The sequence below is a fragment of the Hemitrygon akajei genome, chromosome 6, assembly GCF_048418815.1.
Source record: "Hemitrygon akajei chromosome 6, sHemAka1.3, whole genome shotgun sequence".
NCBI classification, from domain to species: Eukaryota; Metazoa; Chordata; class Chondrichthyes; order Myliobatiformes; family Dasyatidae; genus Hemitrygon; species Hemitrygon akajei.
The window spans coordinates 57,573,065-57,593,610 of NC_133129.1; the positions used below are offsets into that span (position 1 = coordinate 57,573,065).

General features: G+C 39.9%; 1 protein-coding gene across 1 annotated transcript in view; it reads right to left on the bottom strand.

Moving 5' to 3' along the window:
* Positions 1-20,546, bottom strand: part of LOC140729077 (receptor-type tyrosine-protein phosphatase delta-like) — a 2,395,537-nt gene that overhangs the window by 1,523,520 nt on the left and 851,471 nt on the right. The window lies entirely within an intron of this gene.

Below are 20,546 nucleotides of genomic sequence, written 5' to 3' on the forward strand. Positions count from 1 at the left end.
GCAGAGGGATTGAGGCAGATTGCAAGAATGAGTAAGAAGAAGTGGCAGATGGAATACAGTGTACGGAGGTGCAGGTTCATGCACTTTGGTGAAGGAATAAAGGCACAGAGCATTTTCTAAATAGAGAGAAAATTTAAAAATCAGATGTACAAAGGCACTTAGGAGTCCTTGTGCAGGATTCCCTGAAGGTTAACTTGCAGGTTGAGTTGGTGGTAAGGAATTAATTAGGATCAATTTTGGGCCCCTTATCTAAAAGGGGGTCAGAAGAATGATTCCGATATTGAAAGAGTTAATGTTTGAGAATCATTTGAAACTTCTAGGTCAGTACTCACTGGAGTTTAGAAGAAAGAGAGGGAATCTCATTGATACCCGTCGAATATTGGAAGACCTATGTAGAGTGGATCTGGAGAGGATGTTCCAACAGTGGATGAGTCCAGGATCAGAGAGCACAGACTCAGCATAGAGGAATGTCCAGTTAGAACGGAGATGATTTCTTTAGCCAAAGTGTAGTGAATCTGTGGAATTCACGGGCACAATGGCTGTGGAGACCAAGACATTGGGTAAATTTAAAAAGGAGGTTGATAGGTTCTTGATTAGTCAAGGCATCAAGTGTTATGTGGAGAAGCAGAAGCATGGGGTTGAGAGGGATGATGTGTCATCCATGATGGAATGATGGAGCAGTAATTGGCTAAATGGTCCATTGCTGCTCCGATGTCTTATGTCTTGTTTTAACCTTTGATCTCCATTATCCACAGGAGTTTGTTTTTAGTATGGTACAATTCTTTATTCAGTTAAGACAATTTCATCAAAACCTCAGGTAACTCATCATTATCAGCAATCACACAGAATCAAATAGGCTCTGATTCTTTTGAAGGGGACAGATCTCACACCTTATATTTCTTTTTGAATTGAATAACAAAAATGCCATACGGTGCCACTTGATAACATTGAACATCGAAAACCCATTTATTGCTTGAGGTGATAAACCAGACAACATGGCATCAGATGAAAGACCAGGCAATGTTACATCAAATTAAAAACATATCAGACCTGATTGAAATATGCAATTGTCAGTTCTACCAAAGGTCTGTGAATTTATCACTGTACAACTTGAAAATTATGGAGAGGCACCCTGTACAATGCAGACAGATAAATCCAGTGCATAATCTTCACCTTTTGGAACATTAAAATAACACCAGAATAAATAAGGTATCACACAGCAGAATAAGTTGGAGGTTGTTCAGGTTACCAAGATGTCCACATCAATTTCAACATCTAAAGCAAAGCAGCAATCAATTTGAATTAAAGCAAAGCTGCTGCAAGCTTTCTGGATTCTGTGATACGTTGCTCTTTTTATGACCTGATTCCAGGTAGGGTGAAAATAACTAAAAGAAATGGCTGACCGTGTAACAGGGGAGGCAATTACCAACATCAGGAAGAGATAAGCACAGCATATAAACTCCATTCAGTGCTGTTGAAAGAAAGGGTAGTAGTAATGAAGATGATGGATCCAGTGTAGATCGCCTTGCTTGCCAATGTAAGACCCATCTCCTTGACGGACAACAAAGCCACATGCCTGCCAGAAGCCGATGGTTCGGTGCAAAGAAACCATAGATCCATGAAACAAAATTAGAATGAGGTAGATTATCACAGATATATGACATCAAATTAGTTGTTTTGTGGCAACAGTCCAATGCAAAGTCATAAAAATTACTATAACTTTCAAAAATAAATAAGTAGCACAAAAAAATGTAATAAGGTAGTGAAACACACATTAAATGCTGAAAGGACCAAGTAACACACACAAAATGCTGGAGGAAATCAGCAGGCCAGGCTGCATCAATGGAAAAGAGTACAGTCGATGTTTCAGGCCGAAACCCATCAGCAGGAACCCAGCAGTACAGGCACAGGCAGCACCTGTGGAGAGGATAAACAGTTGGTTTTTCAAGCTATGACCCCTCATCAGGAATGGAAAAGAAAAGAAAAGCCAAAATAAAAAGGTGTGGGGTGGGCAAGTAAGGCAAGCTGGCAGGTGACAGGGGAAGCCAGGTGAGGGGTAAGGTGGGTAGGTGGGGAGGGGGAATGAAATAAGAAGCTGGGAGATGATTGGTGGAAGAATTTATAGATGGCAGACAAAGAACAAACAGAGGACAGGAGATGACATAATGTATAAAAGCTACCCAGATAAAAAGGCAGACATGAAGAAAATCTGCAGATACTGGAAATCCAAGGCAACACATACAAAATGCTGGAAGAACTCAGCAGGCCAGGCAGCGTCTATGAAAAGGAATAAATAGTCAACTTTTCATGCTGAGACCCTTCATCAGGACTGATGGTCTCATCAGGACCAAATAAAAAGGCCTTTTTCAGTACCATTCATCAGATACGTTCCACTAAATGTTACCAGGTGGCCTAATCTATATTTATCACCGATGATCAAACTTAGTATAAACTACCAATTTGTAACTTATTAAGTATTACATTCTCCATTATTCAACATGACACTTACAAGAGAGACTTTCAATGTACTTGGAGTTTAGAGTTCACTCTTTGCTTTGAATATTTCAAGAAATGCAGTGTTGTGGAGGCACTGGTCAGTTTTATTTTGCTATGATTACACTTTCACAGACAAAATTCTGATCATGACAACCGATACAATTGTCATCTGATTCATTTGCATTCATGTGACCAGATATATGTGCTGAGATTGGATCATCTGTAAGGTCTAGTTACTGTTCTATTGATGTGGTAGAAATAATTTGCAAGCTAACTGGCATAGTTATAATGACATTTTATATTTTCAAACACACTTATAAGCTTTAAGTTCCAGCTGGAAATTACAGGAGGTTACACTACCAAGGCTATGACCACAGAAAAAAAAGATAATAAACCATGCTGGCCAAGATAGAGTTAAAGAGAAAGAGTCTTTTTCTACATATCAATATTTCCAGAGGGACAAAGAATTAAAATAGACAGACATTCTAAAAGTTCTTCCAAACAATTCTATAAGGTACAATTTATTGTATACCCTTTAGCTTTGTTAACACCTCTCAGAATGCATTTCCTTACATGCTAAATATTAAATTGTATTTGACATTTTTCTTCTTAACTGATCCGACCATTTATATCCTCCTGCAGACCAAATCTTTACTCCAGATGATCAACTGCACATCATTCTGTTATTATTATTACCTGCAAGGTATTATTCTTGTTTGTGATTAATGACTGAGCACTGAATCCTGTGATGCCCTGCAAGTCACAAAGACACCCATTAACAGTTATGCTTTGCTTCCTGTCATTGAGCCAACTTTGAGTCCAATTTGCTACACATCCCTGGATCCCAAGGGTATTTACACTTTTCCCCAACAAATGAAAATGCAGATGCTGGAAATCCAAGCAACACGCACAGAATGCTGGAGGAACTCAGCAAGCCAGGCAGAACCTATGTAAAAGAGTACAGTCGACATTTTGGATCGAAACACTTCAACAGGACTGGAGAAAAGAAAGATGAGGGGTAGAGTCAAAAAGTGAGGGGAGGGGAGAGAGAAGCACACAGTGATGGGTGAAATTGGGAGGGGGAGGGACAAAGTAAAGAGCTGGCAAGTTGATTGGTAAAAGAGGTACAGGGATGGAAAATGGTGAGTCTGATAGAGGAGGCAGAAGGCCATGGAAACAAGAAAAGGGGGGAAGGAGGTGATGGGCAGATAAGGTGAGAGAGGGAAAAGGGGATGGGGAATGGTGGGGGGGGGGCTTACCGTAAATTTGAGAAATTGATGTTCATAGACAATTTCATAATTCTCTAGAACTTCTGCCATCTCCAACAGGATCCTACCACCAAGCACATCTTTCCCTCTCCCTCCACTTTCTGCATTCCACAGGGATCGCTCCCTATGCAACTCCCTTGTCCACTCGTCCCTCCCCACTGATCTCCCTCCTGGCACTTACCCTTGCAGGCGGAACAAGTGTTACACCTGTCCCTACACCTCCTCCTTCATTACAATTCAGGGCCCCAAATAGTCCTTCCAGGTAAGGCAACACTTCGCCTGTGAGTCTGTTGGGGTCATATACAGTGTCCAGTGCTCCCGATGTGGCCTCCTGTATATCGGTGAGACCCGATGTGTAGATTGGCATACTGGCTCGCTGAGCACCTACACTCCATCCGCCGGAAAAAGGGGGCTCTCCCAGTGGTTACCCATTTTAATTCCATTTCCCATTCCCATCCCAATATGTCTATCCATGGCCTCCTCCACTGTTGTGATAAGGCCACACTTAGGTTGGAGAAACAACACCTTATATTCCGTCTGGGTAGCCTCCAACTTGACAGCACGAACATTGATTTCTTGAACTTCCAGTCATTGTCCGCCCCATTTCACCATTCCTCATCCCCTTTTCCCTCTCTCACCTTATCTCCTTGCTTGCCCATCACCTCTCTCTGGTGCTCCTCCCACTTTTCTTTCTTCCATGGCCTTCTGTCCTCTCCTATCAGATTCTCCCTTCTCCAGCCTTGTATCTCTCTCACCAATCAACTCTGAGCTGTTTAGTTCACTCCCCCCACTCCCGGTTTCACTTATCACATTGTCTTTCTCCCTCCCCCTCTCCCCGTGTAACGTTCTCGCTCGGGTGTGAAGTAACGCCGAGGTAAACGTCGAGATAAACCAGAATCAATGCAAACGAGACCGCAGTAAGATTAACCATTTACTGTTCACTCTTCACATTAACGCATGGTGAAAACTGTTGAAAAACAATACAAGATTGGTACAGTGTTTGTTCCCTTCTAAATATCACATTTACATTGTGAACACTTGCAAAGGTAAAACTACAATAACTACATTACATTAAAGTGCAGCATACAGTCAGAATCTAGCTGCTCCATTGGCTGCTTTAGACACACTTCAATACAAACTATCCCGACTCTTTAACTGACGAAAAGGTAAACCTTACCGACCGTCGTTACTTTTAACAGAATCGGCGTTAACATTTTAACTCAAAATACCGATTATCTAATGACTTACAGCGTTGCTTTCACTGTGTCTTTGGTGCATAGAGAGACCCTAGTCAGCGTTATGGTCGCACATGCGAGTGACCCCCGCCCTTGCGTGAATCTCAAACCGGTAATTCCCCACAAGACGCGGCGAACCCGGATGTGACGTCATCGCAGCCGCGATGTATTACAGACAAATCAATTGATTTAAACAATCCTAACTTTAACTAAAAAATGCTAACAAATTACTATGCGAAAATATTATAAACTAAATAACTGCCATAAAGGCAGCACACCCCGCCTTTTAACTCTACCCCTCATCTTTTTTTCCCAGTCGTGCTGAAGAGTTTCAGCCCGGAACATCAACTGTACTCTTTTTCATAGATGCTGCCTGACCTGCTGAGCTCCTCCAGCATTTTGTGTATGTTGCCTTTATAAATTCCATGTAGATTGCATTAAATGGACTTCCTTGACTGTGACCTCCTCAGAGAATTTACATTCATGAAACAGTCATCCCTTAATAAATCCACATTAATGGTCCCTGATTAATGAACAAAGATTTATACCGTACCTTAGAATGGAATCCAATAATTTTCCCACAACAAAATTAAACTGAAAATCAAACAAACCACAGGTAGACCCTGGTAATTGGAAATAAAATTGTAAAATTATGAAAACATTTGGCAGGTCAGGTGGCATCCATGGAAGGAGAAATAAAATTAATGCTTCAGGCCAGAAACAATTTGTCTGCTTATCATTATTATTATGGGGAGATGTACCTCACTACTTGCAATTTTAAGCCCTTGACTATCATGATGAGGGTGTCTTTAATGTCTTTCATGATGAGGATGTCTCCGAGTTCATGGAAGGGGTCACCAGTTTCATCTGGAAGTGCATCAAGGATGTTGTCCCCCAGAAACAGGTCAGGGTCTATCCAAACCAGAAACACATGATCAACAGTTCCGTGCAAGAGCACTTGCCATGTGACACAGAGCTTACGTTGCCGGTGACCAACAGGAGCTCAGGAAATGCAGCTACAATCTCCGCGAAGTCCTCAGGGCAGCAAAACAACAATCAGGGACAAGATCCAGATACAACTCTCCACCAAGAACACACCAGCTTATCTACATACCATTGCAGACTTCAAAGCAAAATGCTGTGGTGTTTCTGACGTCAATGCCTTTATCCCAGGTGAGATAAATCTTTGTTACTCTTGGTTCAATGTCCATAAGACCATAAGACATAGGAGCAGAATTAGGCCATCCGGCCCACTGAGTCTCCTCCTCCATTTAATCATGGCTTATCCTTTTTCTCCTCCTCTTCCTCAATTCCAGATCACGGCCTTCTCCCCGTAAACTTTGATGCCATGTCCAGTCAAGAACCTATCAATCTCTGCCTTAAATACAACCAACAACCTGGCCTCCACAGCTGCATGTGGCAACAAATTCCACAAATTCACCACAATTTGGCTAAAGAAATTTCTCTGCATCTGTTTTGAAAGGATGCCCCTCTATCCTGAGGCTGTGCCCTCTTGTCCTAGACTCTCCCATCATGGGAAACATCCTTTCCACATCTACTGTGTCTAGGTCTTTCAACATTCAAAAGGTTTCAATGAGATCCCCCCTCATCCTTCTGAATTCCAGCGAGTACAGACCCAGAGCCATCAAACTTTCCTTGTATGATAACCCTTTCATTCCTGGAATCATCCTTGTGAACCTCCTCTGGATCCTCTCCAATGCCAGCACATCTTTCCTAAGATGAGAGGCCCAAAATTGTTCACAATACCTAAGGTGAGGCCTCGCCAGTGCCTTATAAAGCCTCAGCATCACATCTTTGCTCTTGTATTCTAGACCACTTGAAATTAATGCTAATATGGCATTTGCTTTCCTCACCACTGACTCAACCTGCAAATTAACTTTTAGAGTGTTCTGCACAAGGACTCCCAAGTCCCTCTGCATCTCAGATTTTTGGATTTCCTTGTTGTTTAGAAAATAGCCCACACATTTATTTCTACTATCAAAGTGCATTTTCCAGCATTATATTTCATTTGCCATTTTCTTGCCCATTCTCCTAACCCGTCTAAGCCTTTCTGTTTCCTACCCATTTCCTCAACATGACCTGCCCCTCCACCATCTGTTCAATCATCTAAATCACTTAATTACAGCTTACAAAGACGAGGTCCTAACACTGACCCTATGGAAAACCACTAGTCACTGGCAGCTAACCAGAAAAGGATCCTTTTATTCCCACTTGCTGTCTCCTACCAATTGACCAATGCTCTAACCACGTTAGTAACTTTCCTGTAATACCATGGGCTCTTAACTTGGTAAGCAGCCTCATGTGTGGCACCATGTCAAAGGCCTTCTGAAAGTCCAAATATACAACATCCACTGCATCCCCTTTATCTATCCTACTTGAAATCTCCTCAAAGAATTCCAACAGGTTCGTCAGGCAAGATTTTCCCTGAAGGAAGCCATGCTGACTTTGTCCTATCTCATCCTGTGTCACCAAGTACTCCATCACCTCATCCTTAACAATTGACTCTAACATCTTCTCAAACATTGAGGTCAGGCTAACTGTTCTATAATTTCCTTTCTGCTGCCTTCCTCCTTTCTTAAAGAGTGGAGTGACATTTACAATTTTCCAGTCCTTGGGCACCATGCCAGAGTCCAATGATATTTGAAAGACCATTTCTAATGCCACCACAATCTCTAACACTACCTCTTTCAGAATCTTAGGATGCAGTTCATCTGGTCTGGGTGATTAATGTACCTTTAGATCTTTCAGCTTTTTGAGCATCTTCTCTCCTGTAATAGTAACTGCACCCACTTCTCTCCCTTCACACAACATCAGGCATACTGCTAGTGTCTTTCACAGTGAAGACTGATGCAATATACTCATTTAGCTCATCAGCCATCTCCTTGTCCTCAATTATTTCCCCTGCCTCATTTTCTAGTGGTCCTGTATCCCTTCTCACTTCTCTTTTATTTTTAACATACTTGAAAAAACTTATTTGCTAGCTTGCTTTCATATTTCATCTTTCCCATGTTACGAATGTGAAGCAACTCTGAGGGGCCGAAGGGTACAAAGTCGCCCCCTCCTTTTTGAGAATCGCAAGATCGCTATTAATTCAGGTCCGGGACCCAGGAAATGAGAGAGAGACACTCAGAATACACAAGGTTTGGAATGTGTCCTGACCTCAGTGGAACGGAACCACTGATAATGGCCATTGTCTCTTGGAGACAGAATTGTGTATTGAGTACTGTACTATTCATTGAAACCCCTCAGGGGACAACCAGAGTGGTCTGGTTGAGGGATTGCATTATCCCAACCTGATTGACATCTGAGACCCCGTGAGTAAGGATAAAAGAGGGGTCTGGGGAACAACCCCTTCAGACGCACCAGGAGAAACGCTAGAAATCCCGTGACAGCATTCTGTAGCAAAAGCCGGTGGGGGCTCGTGTGCGTCCTCCCTTGCCTGGGTGGCGAGCTCACCACGGAAGAACAGTTTAGCTAAAGGAGAGGTCACAATTGAAGCCACGGCAATGAGACACCTGACGGATCGAAACCATAAAGGAAGGTTGGAAAAAAACCCATAGCAGTAACTGTTCCCATCCTATCTCTCTCTCTCTCTCTCTCTCCAACCATTGCAACACAGCGGTCCCCAATGGCTGCAGCCTGCATGAACTGAGTGAACTTTATATTTCCATCCGACAATACATTATCCCCTAGACAACGATAGAACTTATTTCTTATTGATTATTATCATACCCGCACTTTTAGATTTAGTATTGATGACGTATATTATCTGTATATTTGCATTGATATTATTTTTGTGTATTTTTACTAATAAATACTGTTAAAAATAGTATCATCAGACTTCAACGGACGTCTCTATCTTTGCTGGTAAGTCACCCAGTTATGGGGTTCGTAACACCCATTCTAATGATTTTTTTAGTTGCTCTCTGTAGGTTTTTAAAAACTTCCCAATCCTCTATCTTCCCACTAATTTTTTTTTGTTATATGCCCTTTCTTTTCCTTTTACAATAGCTTTACTTTCCCTTATCAGCCGTGGTTATACTATTTTACCATTTGAGCAGTTCCTTCCAATTCACTTTGGCTAACTCCTCTCTCATACCACTGTAATTTCCCATACTCCTCTAAAATACTGCTACATCAGACTTTACTTTCTCCCTATTAAATTTCAAGTTTAACTCAATCATATCATGATCATTGGTTCCTACTGTTTCTTTTACCTTAAGCTCCCTAATTGCCTCTGATTCATTACATAGAACATAGAGCATAGAATAGTACAGCACATTACAGGCCCTTCGGCCCACAATGTTGTGCTGACCCTCAAACCCTGCCTCCTATATAACCCCCCACCTTAAATTCCTCCATATACCTGTCTATTAGGCTCTAAAACTTCACTAGTGTATCTGCCTCCACCACTGACTCAGGCAGTGCATTCCACACACCAACCACTCTCTGAATGAAAAACCTTCCTCAATATCCCCCTTGAACTTCCCTCTCCTTACCTTAAAGCCATGTCCTCTTGTACTGAGCAGTGGTGCCCTGGGGAAGAGGCGCTGGCTGTCCACTCTGTCCATTCCTCTTAATATCTTGTACACCTCTATCATGTCTCCTCTCATCCTCCTCCTCTCCAAAGAGTAAAGCCCTAGCTCCCTTAATCTCTGATCATAATGCATACTCTCAAAACCAGGCAGCATCCTGGTAAATCTCCTCTGTACCCTTTCCAATGCTTCCACATTCTTCTTATAGTGAGGCGACCAGAACTGGACACAGTACTCCAAGTGTGGCCTAACTAGAGCTTTATAGAGCTGCATCATTGCATCACGTCTCTTAAACTCTATCCCTTGACTTATGAAAGCTAACACCCCATAAGCTTTCTTAACTACCCTATCTACCTGTGAGGCATCTTTCAGGGATCTGTGGACATGTATCTCCAGATCCCTCTGCTCCTCCACACTACCAAGTATCCTGCCATTTACTTTGTACTCTGCCTTGGAGTTTGTCCTTCCTAAGTGTACTACCTCACACTTCTCCAGGTTGAACTCCATCTGCCACTTCTCAGCCCACTTCTGCATCCTATCAATGTCGCTCTGCAATCTTCGACAATCCTCTGCACTACCTACAACACCATCAACCTTTCTGTCATCTGCAAACTTGCCAACCCACCCTTCTACCCCCACATCCAGGTCGTTAATAAAAATCACAAAAAGTAGATGTCCCAGAACAGATCCTTGTGGGACACCACTAGTCACAACCCTCCAATCTAAATGTACTCCCTCCACCACGACCCCCTGCCTTCTGTAGGCAAGCCAATTCTGAATCCACCTGGCCAAACTTCCCTGGATCACATGCCTTCTGACTTTCTGAATAAGCCTACCATGTGGAACCTCGTCAAATGCCTTACTAAAATCCATGTAGATCACATCCACTGCACTACCCTCATCTATATGCCTGGTCACCTCTTCAAAGAACTCTATCAGGCTTGTTAGACATGATCTGCCCTTCACAAAGCCATGCTGACTGTCCCTGATCAGACCATGATTCTCTAAATGCCCATAGATCCTATCTCTAAGAATCTTTTCCAACAGCTTTCCCACCACAGATATAAGGGTGAAGGCAGGGTTCATAACACTGAACTCCTAAGGGAGCTACCAAAGAGACCCTTGGTCACCTTCTGCACCTTGGTCATCTCTGAGGCTGAAGTACGCAGGTGTTTTGAACAAGTGGACAGTCGCAAGGCTGTGGGACCGAACGGCATCCCAAGGGCGGGTGCTCAGAGTCTGCGTGGCACAACTGGCAGGTGTGTTTTCAGACATTTTTAATCTCTCCCTCTTCCAGTGCACAGTGCCCTCCTGCTTCAAAACATCCACCATTGCTCCTGTATCTAAAAAGACCAAGGTAACATGTCTGAATGACTGGAGTCCTGTCGCACTCACCTCAATAATAAGCAAGTGCTTTGAGAGCCTGGTTAAGGGCTATTTCTGCAGCATGCTACCACCCACAATGGATCCCCTACAATTCACCTACCGACACAACCAATCGACAGATGATGCAACAGCCACAGCTCTACACACTGTTTTTACACACCTGGAGAAGGACACTGATGTGAGAATGCTGTTCTTGAACTACGGTTCAGCATTCCACACCATAATTCCCTCCAGACTCGACTAGAAGCTTGGAGACCTCGGCCTTCACCCTGCCTTGTATAGCTGCATCCTGGACTTCCTGTCAGATCGCCGGCAGGTGGTAAGAGTGGGCTCCCTCACCTCTGCACCTCTGACCCTCAACACAGATGCCCCTCAAAGCTGAGTCTTAAGACCCCTCCTTTATTCTCTGTATAACATGACTGTTGTCGCCCCCCCACAGCCCCAATTTGCTAATTAAATTTGCTGATGATATTATTTGAGATAAGGCCAATCAAAGTAGTAACAACGCAGCCCACAGTGAAGAAGTCATCACACTGACACAGTGATGTCAAGAGAACAAGCTCTCCCTCAATGTTGCAAAAACTAAGGAGCTGGTTGTGAACTACAGGAGGAACAGGGACAGCCTAAACCCTGTTGACATCAATGGATCTGGGGCTGAGAGGGTAAATAGCTTTAAGTTCCTTGGCATACACATCACTGAGAATCTCACATGGTCTGGACGTATCAGCTGTGTGGTGAAAAAGTACAACAGTTCAGACGGTTGAAGAAGTTTGGTATGGGTCCCGAAATCCTAAGAATTGTCCACAGGGGCACAATTGAGAGCATCCTGACTGGCCGTGTCACTGCCTGGAATGGGAGCTGTACTTCCCTCAATCGCAGGACTCTGCAGAGAGTGGTGCGGACAGCCCAGCACATCTGTAGATGTGAACTTCCCACTATTCAGGGCATTTTCAGAGACAGGGTGTGTAAAAAGGGCCTGAAGAATCATTGGGGACCTGAGTCACCCCAACCACAAAATGATCCAGCTGCTGCCTTCTGGGAAATGGTACCACAGCATAAAAACTAGGACCAACAGGCTCTGGGACAGTTTCTTCCACCAGGCCATCAGACTAATAAGTTCATGCTGATACAATTGTTTTTCTATGTTATATTGACTGCCCTGTTGTATATAGTATTTATTATAAATTACTATAATTTGCACATTGCACTTTTAGAAAGAGACATAACGTAAAGATTTTTACGCATCTGGTACATGAAGGATGAAAGTAATAAGTGCAATTCAATTCAATGTTACCAATTCTCTATGTTACTCCTGCAGCCAGAGAGTGATTTTTTTCTTAGAACCTCTACAATTTCCTTCTTTTCTTCCTTCAACACCAAGGATATATTTCATCCATCTTTGGCTATTTCGCCATTTTCAAACATGTTAAACCTCAATACATTCTTTCTCATTCAGTTTATCCCATAAAAAAATTCACATAATCAGTCGAACTGCAATATTAGTGCCATCCCCCTCTTTTCTCAATACAACTGCAGAAAATTCACTTCGAATCCGAGCCACATCCTCTGCCTCAATACAGTGGTTACATTTTTGCCTTTTTGATCCATAAAGTTCCAACTCCTAGCTTGACAACTGGGAGGGATAATGGATCACAATCCAGTGGATGTGGTTTCGGTTTGCTTGAAAACAACTTTGCAGGATGATAACTTGCTAACAACAAAGCAATGGTGAAATGGAGAGATTCATGCAAACATGACAGAAAATTGTCTTGCGACACAGAGGAAATTTAAATTCCTTGGTGTTAGCATAACAGACGATCTCTCCGGGGGTGGGGGGGGGGGGGCGGCAGTATTAAGAGCCATTGCAAAGAAGGCACAACAGAAGCATTACTTTCTCAGAAGTTTGCATAGATTCGGCATGTTCAAAGTAAAGTCAAAGTTCAAAGTAAAATTTATTATCAGAGTACATACTTGTCACCACATACAATGCTGAGAACCTTTCCCTGTGGGCAAATTAACAAATCTATAGAACTGTTACTGTAAACAGGATCAATGATCACAAGCTGTGAAATGCAAATATAAACAAATAACAATAAATAACGAGTAAGAAATAACAAGTGACTGAGTCCTTAAAGTGAGACTATCGATTGTGGGAACATGTGAAATAAAATGAGTGCAGTTAACCCACTGTGTTCAAGAGCCTGATGGTTGAGGAACAGTAACTGTTTGTGAAACTGGTGCTGTGAGTTCTTTCTTTTTAAATCTTTTTATTAATTTTTTAAACAAACATAAATGAAACATGAATACAAAGTGTTTGAGAGTACATAATTAATAGTTTAAGTAGACATTCAAATATATAATCATCAATATATATAGCCTCCCAAACTCAAAGTATTTATGAACAAAAGAGACAAAAAGAAAAAAAAACAACCCCAAAAAAAGAGAAAGAAAAAAAAACTAACCAACATGGGCCATTGCATAATGTTAAGTACATACAGTAGTGCCAATAACTCTGAACCTCCATCCAAATAATTAAGGATAATCAAAGTGAGGTTTAGGAAAAGACAATTTAACTCATATGAAAATGTTGTATAAATGGTCTCCAAGTTTCTTCAAATTTAACTGAAGGATCAAAAACAGCACTTCTAATTTTTTCTAAACTCAAACAAGAGATAGTTTGAGAGAACCACTGAAATATAGTTGGAGGATTAATTTCTTTCCAGTTCAATAAAATAGATCTTCTAGCCATTAATGTAACAAATGCAATCATTCATCGAGATGAAGAGGATAAACGACTATTATCCACCATTGGTAAACCAAAAATTGCAGTAAAAGGATGCGGTTGGAAATTGATATTCAGAACTCTTGAAATAATACTGAAAATATCTTTCCAGTAATTTTGTAAACAAGGACAAGACCAAAACATATGGGTCAATGAAGCAACATCAGAATGACATCTGTCACAAGTTGGATTAACATGAGAGTAAAATCTAGCAAGTTTATCCTTAGACATATGAGCTCTATGTACAACCTTAAATTGTATTAGGGCATGTTTAGCACAAATAGAGGACGAATTGACTAATAGTAAAATTTTCTCCCACTGTTCAGTGGATATAAGACAATGAAGTTCTTCTTCCCATTCCTTCTTAATTTTTTCTGATACTTCTGGCTGTATTTTCATGATCATATTATAAATAATAGCTACTAAACCCTTTTGACAAGGGTTCAGAGCTAAAATTCTTTTGGTAATGTCCAATGGACATAGTTTCGGAAAAGACTGTAACTCATTATACAAAAAATTTCTAACTTGCAAATATCTAAAAAAATGGGTTTTAGGTATATTATATTTATTAGATAGCTGTTCAAAGGACATAACACTATCATCTAAAAACAAATCACGAAAACATGTTATACCTTTTGTTTTCCATAAGAGAAAAGCATGATCCATAAAAGAGGGCTGAAAAGAATAGTTAGATATTATAGGGCATGATAAAATAAACTTATTCAAACCAAAAAATTTACGAAATTGAAACCAAATTCGCAATGTATATTTGGCTATAGGATTTGTTATTTGTTTATTCAATTTAGATAAATAAAAAGGAAGCGAAGATCCTAAGATTGAAAACAATGAAAAGTCTTGTACAGATTTACATTCCAAATTTACCCATTGTGGGCAGGCAGCTGCAGTCAATTCTTGTGTCCAAAATATTAAATATCGTATATTAACTGCCCAATAGTAAAATCTCAAGTTTGGCAAAGCCAAACCACCCTCCTTCTTAGGCTTCTGTAAATATTTTTTACCTAGTCTAGGATTTTTATTCTGCCATAGATAAGAAGATATTTTAGAGTCAATAATATCACAAAAAGATTTAGGAATAAAAATTGGTAATGCTTGAAATAGATATAAGAATTTGGGTAATACCATAATCTTAATAGCATTAATTCTACCAACCAATGATAAAGATAGCGGAGACCACCTGATAGCAAGTTGCTTAACTTGGTCAATTAAGGGTAAAAAGTTAACTTTAAATAAATCTTTATGTTTTTTAGTAATCTTAATGCCTAAATAAGTAAAATAATCTGTAACCACTTTAAATGGTAAATGTTTATAAATTGGAACTTGCATATTTAATGGAAATAATTCACTCTTATTAAAATTCAATTTATAACCAGACAAGTTACTAAACTGAGCAAGCAAGGACGAAATAGCAGGAACAGATCTTTCAGGGTTGGATATGTATAGTAATAAATCATCAGCATATAATGATAACTTATACGTCCCCTCCCCACGAGTAATACCCAAAATATTAGGTGATTCACGAATGGCTATAGCCAAAGATTCCAAAGCGATGTCAAATAATAAAGGACTTAACGGACAGCCTTGCCTTGTACCACGAAATAACTGAAAAAAAGGGGATCTTTGATTATTGGTAAAAACCGAAGCCAAGGGTTTATAGTATATTAACTTAATCCATGATATAAATTTTGAACTAAAATTAAAATGCTGCATCGTATTAAATAAATATGGCCATTCAACTCTATCAAATGCTTTTTCAGCATCTAAAGAAATGACACATTCTTTAGATTTTACAAAAGCCAAGGAGAAAGTACAGAGGAAAAAGATTTTAAAAATTCTGCAGAATAACCATCTGGACCAGAAGGTTTACTGGAATTCATTGAAAAAATAGCCTTTTTTATTTCAGTTTCCATGATAGGTGTATCTAAGAATACACTATCCTCTACTGTTAATTTTGGAATATTCAATTTCCTTAAAAATTCATCTATTATAGAAGAATCCTCAGCAAATTCTGATTGATATAAGGAATTATAAAAATCTTGAAAGGCTTTATTTATCTCTTTATGGTCGGTCGTCAGAGTGACATCTTGTTTACGAATCCTAGTAATCTGTCGTTTAATCGAAGCAGTTTTCAATTGATTAGCCAATAATTTACCAGACTTACCTCCATATACATAAAACTGGGTTCTAGATTTAATTAACTGATTTTCAATCGAAGAGGATAATAACAAACTATGCTCCATTTGAAGTTCCACTCTTTCTTTATAAAGTTTTTTGCTGGGAATCACTGAATAAATCTTATCAATTGCTTTGATTTTGTCAACCAATGTTAATATTTTAGAATTAGTTCGTTTCCTAACTCCAGCAGAGTATGAAATAATCTGTCCACGAATAAATGCTTTAAAAGTGTCCCATAAAATTCCACTAGAGATCTCTGCTGTAAAATTTGTTGAGAAAAACAAATCAATTTGTTGTTGAATAAAATTAACAAAGTCTAAGTCCTGCAATAAAATAGAGTTGAACCTCCAAGATTTAGTATTAATAGATGAGTCCATTATCTTAATAGATAACTTCAAAGGTGCATGATCAGAAATGATAATAGAGTCATATTTACAATCTATAACATCTGTAAGTAAATGGTGATCAATGAAAAAGTAATCAATTCTTGAATAATTATGATAAACATGAGAAAAGTAAGAGAACTCTTTGTCATTGGGGTGTAAAAAATGCCAAATTTCACAAATTGCTGAATCAGTCATAAAGGAGTTGATAAGAGAGGCCGATTTATTCGGAAGAACTTGTGTGGACTTGGATCTATCCATCGAAGGGTTTAAACAACAGTTAAAATCCCCACCCATTATCAGTCTATACTGATTCAAATTGGGAAAGGATGTAAATAGACACTTAAAAAATTCAGGACAATCAGTATTTGGAGCATAAACATTAACTAAAACTACTTTTTGATTAAAAAGTAGACCAGTAATAAGCAAAAATCTACCTTGTGGGTCTGAAATTGTTTCATGATGTATAAAGGAGGTTGAAGAATCTATAAAAATAGAAACGCCTCTTACTTTGGCTTGAGAATTTGAGTGATATTGTTGACCTTTCCAAAACCTAAAAAAGCATTGACTATCCACCTTCCTTACATGAGTCTCTTGTACAAAGATAACATTGGCATTCATTCTATGGAATACTTTGAATATTTTTTTCCGTTTGATCGGATGATTTAAACCATTAGTATTCCAAGAAACAAAATTAATAACCCTATCCATATTGACAATATTTGTTACAATTAACACATAAGGTTAAAAAAAAGATGAACTCATGAATCCGGAAGAGGAAAGTAAGTTCAGGGAGGAACCGGAAGTCACGACACTGCAGCCATTTTTGTAGTTTCATATAAGCCCATGAAGTAAAACTAAGCACAAAGCAAGCAGAAAGAAAAGAAAAAAGAAAAATCCCCCTCCCTCCACCCTCAAAACCCCAGGAAAAAAGCCAAAAAGAGGCAAGCAAGCAATCTAACACTAAGATTACCCCCATGTCTCAAGACGGCAACTCAAACAAAAAAAAGTTGAATAAAAGATACAAACCACCCATATTATAAGAAAGGGTTGGTATAACAAAAATTAAAATATGAAGTTAGTATTTTATATATATATAAAACAAAAGGATTAAAAAAATTAAAATGATAAAACCCATAAATGAATAATACTGAATTAGTGTTTTAAAAGAAAGTTTAAAACTTATTCAAACACATCAAAACGGATATGACATTCCAAGCACTAAAGCCTTTCGGGAAGAAGAAACGACATTTTATTTAAAAAAAAATCTTAATATTTAAATGTTAAAAAATATAAAAATGTGTATACAAACTTAAAAGAAAACCCTAATAAATTACTTTCAAAACTAACAGATTAATAATATGAAAAAATAACAAATTCAAAATAAACCAAAAACGAACTTTTACCATGTATAAAAAATACATGTAAGCCATGCATTAAAAAAAAACATCATTTTATAGAAGATCCAAATCTATAGACTAATTATTACATTAGTCAACCTGATAAAATGTTATTCTTCCAGAAATTTTTGAACATCCGCTGGAGATTTAAACAGCCGATAAGTTCCGTCTTCGAGAGAAACTCTCAAATGTGCTGGAAATAACAGCGCTTGCTTGTAGCCTTTCTGATGAAATTCCGACATAACCGATTTAAAAGCCATTCTTGCCCTTAAAACTTCGGGACTGTAATCTTCCAGAATACGGAATTTAAAATCTTGAAAGTTGATCATACCCTTTTTCCGGGCAGCCCGAATCAAACGCTCTTTGGTATGAGGGTAATGGATCCGGAGAGTTACTTGTCGTGGTTTCAAACTTGAATCTGAATGAAAACGAGAGATGCAATGTGCACGGTCGATTGTTGAAGGAGAATCCAGTACTTCTGAGCCAAAGACATCCATTAAAAATTTGGAGAAAAAAACTGTGAGATCGCCATTCTCAAATTTTTCCGGAATCCCAATTAACCGAAGATTTTGTCTTCGAGAGCGGTTTTTGAGATCAGTAATTTTAAATTTATAACGATTCATCTGTTGAGAAGTCGAAGTTTGCTGTTGTTGCAAAGTTTCAATTATACGATCTCTCTGGCGAGCGGCTTCTTCAAGAACTAAAATACTTGCTTGTTGTTTTTGTGACTCCAGTGTAAGTGCTTGAAGTTTTGCATCAAATGACTTTAAAGTTTCATCGAACATAGAAAGCTTTGCGGTTAATTTACTCTCCAGTTTTCCAAGTCTGTCATCCATAAGATTCGCAATTGCTTCTAAAGTTACCGGTTCCTTCGTCTGTTTCGATTCCTTTGCTTTAGACATTTCAGCGAGTTGAAGATGTTTCAAACAGTTGAAAAAAATTTCATATGTTTAAACCCCTTTAGAATAGGTATAAAAAGATCAATTAGGGGGTGTTTGTAGGTTAGAAAAAAGTAAAAGGTTTGAAGCAAAGCCTAAAACCGCTTCACTCCATAAGCGCCATCTTGAGACCTCGGTGCTGTGAGTTCTGAGGCTCTTGTACCTTCTACCTGATGGCAGCAGCGAGAAAAGCACATGGCCTGGGTGGTGAGGATCTAGGATGATGGATGCTGCTTTTCTACTGCAACATTTCACGTAGACATGCACAATGGTTGGGAGGGCTTTACCCGTGATGTACTGGGCCAAATCTACTACCTTTAGTAGGATTTCCCACTCAAAGGCATTGGTATTCCGATACCAGGCCATAAGGCAGCCAGTCAGCACACTTTCCAACAAACATCTATAGAAGTTTGAAATCAACAACCAAGGGCAGATCAACTTATAGACACTTGGGACTCATCCTGCAAGTCTTCAACACTGGCTCTGAATTTTCATCAAGTTTCAAGGCATTAGGTCACATTAATCATCAGTTCCAGTGTCAACATAGCATACCCACCATGTTCAGCTTGAGCTGAACAACTGAACGTGATGGGCACGCTATGTTGGCACCAAATGGGAGGCAACACTTGCAGGCTGCCTCCAGCACATCCTTAGTGGTTGTTAATGCAAATGATACATTTCACTGTACGTTTCGATGTACATGTGGTAAATAAATAAACCTGAATCTCAATTTGAGTTGGAAGAGGAAAGGAGGCAGAATGTCTACAGTCAAGAGTGGTTCAAACTTATTGACCATGGGACCCATGAAGTACTGGACCAGATCCATTACTTTTGTAGGATTTTCTGCTCAAAGGAATTGATATTCCCATACTGGGCCATAACACAGCCAGTCAGCACACTTTCCACCACACCTCTATAGAAGCTTGTCAATTTTCTTGATGACATGCCGAAACTCCGCAGACTCCAGAGGAAGTAGAGGTGCTGTCGTGCTTTGTTTGCAATTATATTTATATGATGGGTCGTCTGAGATAGTGACACCCAGGAATTTAAAGTTACTGACCCTCTCCACCTCTGATGATTACTGGCTCATGGACATCTGGTTTACTGCTCCTGAAGTCTACAATCAGGTCCTTGGTCTTATTGACACTGAGTGAGTGGTTGTTGTCATTGCATCACTCAGCCAAGTTTTGCATCTCCCTCCTGTATGCTGATTCACCACCACCTTCGATACAGCCCACAGTAGGGGTGTCATCAGCAAACTTGTATATGGTGTTGGAGCTGTACTTAGTCACACAGTCATAGGTGTAAAGCAACTAAAAATAAGTGCACATCCCCGTGGTTCTCCTGTGCTGATTGAGATTGTGGAGATGTTTTTGACAATCCGAACTGAATGGGGTCTACAAGTGAGGAAATCCAGCATCTGTTTGCACAAGGGGGGTATTGAGGCCCAGGGTTGGAGTCTGCTAACCAGTTTTGAGGGGACGCTGGTGTTAAATGCTGAACTGCAATCGATAAAGAGCATTTTGATGTATGCATTTTTGCTGTCCAGATGTTCTAGGGTTGTGTGCAGAGCCAATGAGATGGCATCTGCTGAGACCTGTTACTTCTGTAGGCAAATTGGAGTGGATTCAGATCATGACTCAGACAGGAGCTGATATGCTTCAACACCAGTCTCTCAAAATACTTCATCACTGCTGATGTAAGTGCCACTCAGCAATATTCATTTGGACAGGTTACCATGCTCTTCTTGGGCACCAGTGTGATTGAGGTAGTTGGGTATGGCACACTGCTGGAGTGAGAGGTTGAAGATATCCATCAATACAGTCAGCACAGGTCTTCAGTACCCAGACTGGTACTACTCCGTCCAGACTGGATGCTTTCCTTGGATTCATTCTCTTGCACGTCATCT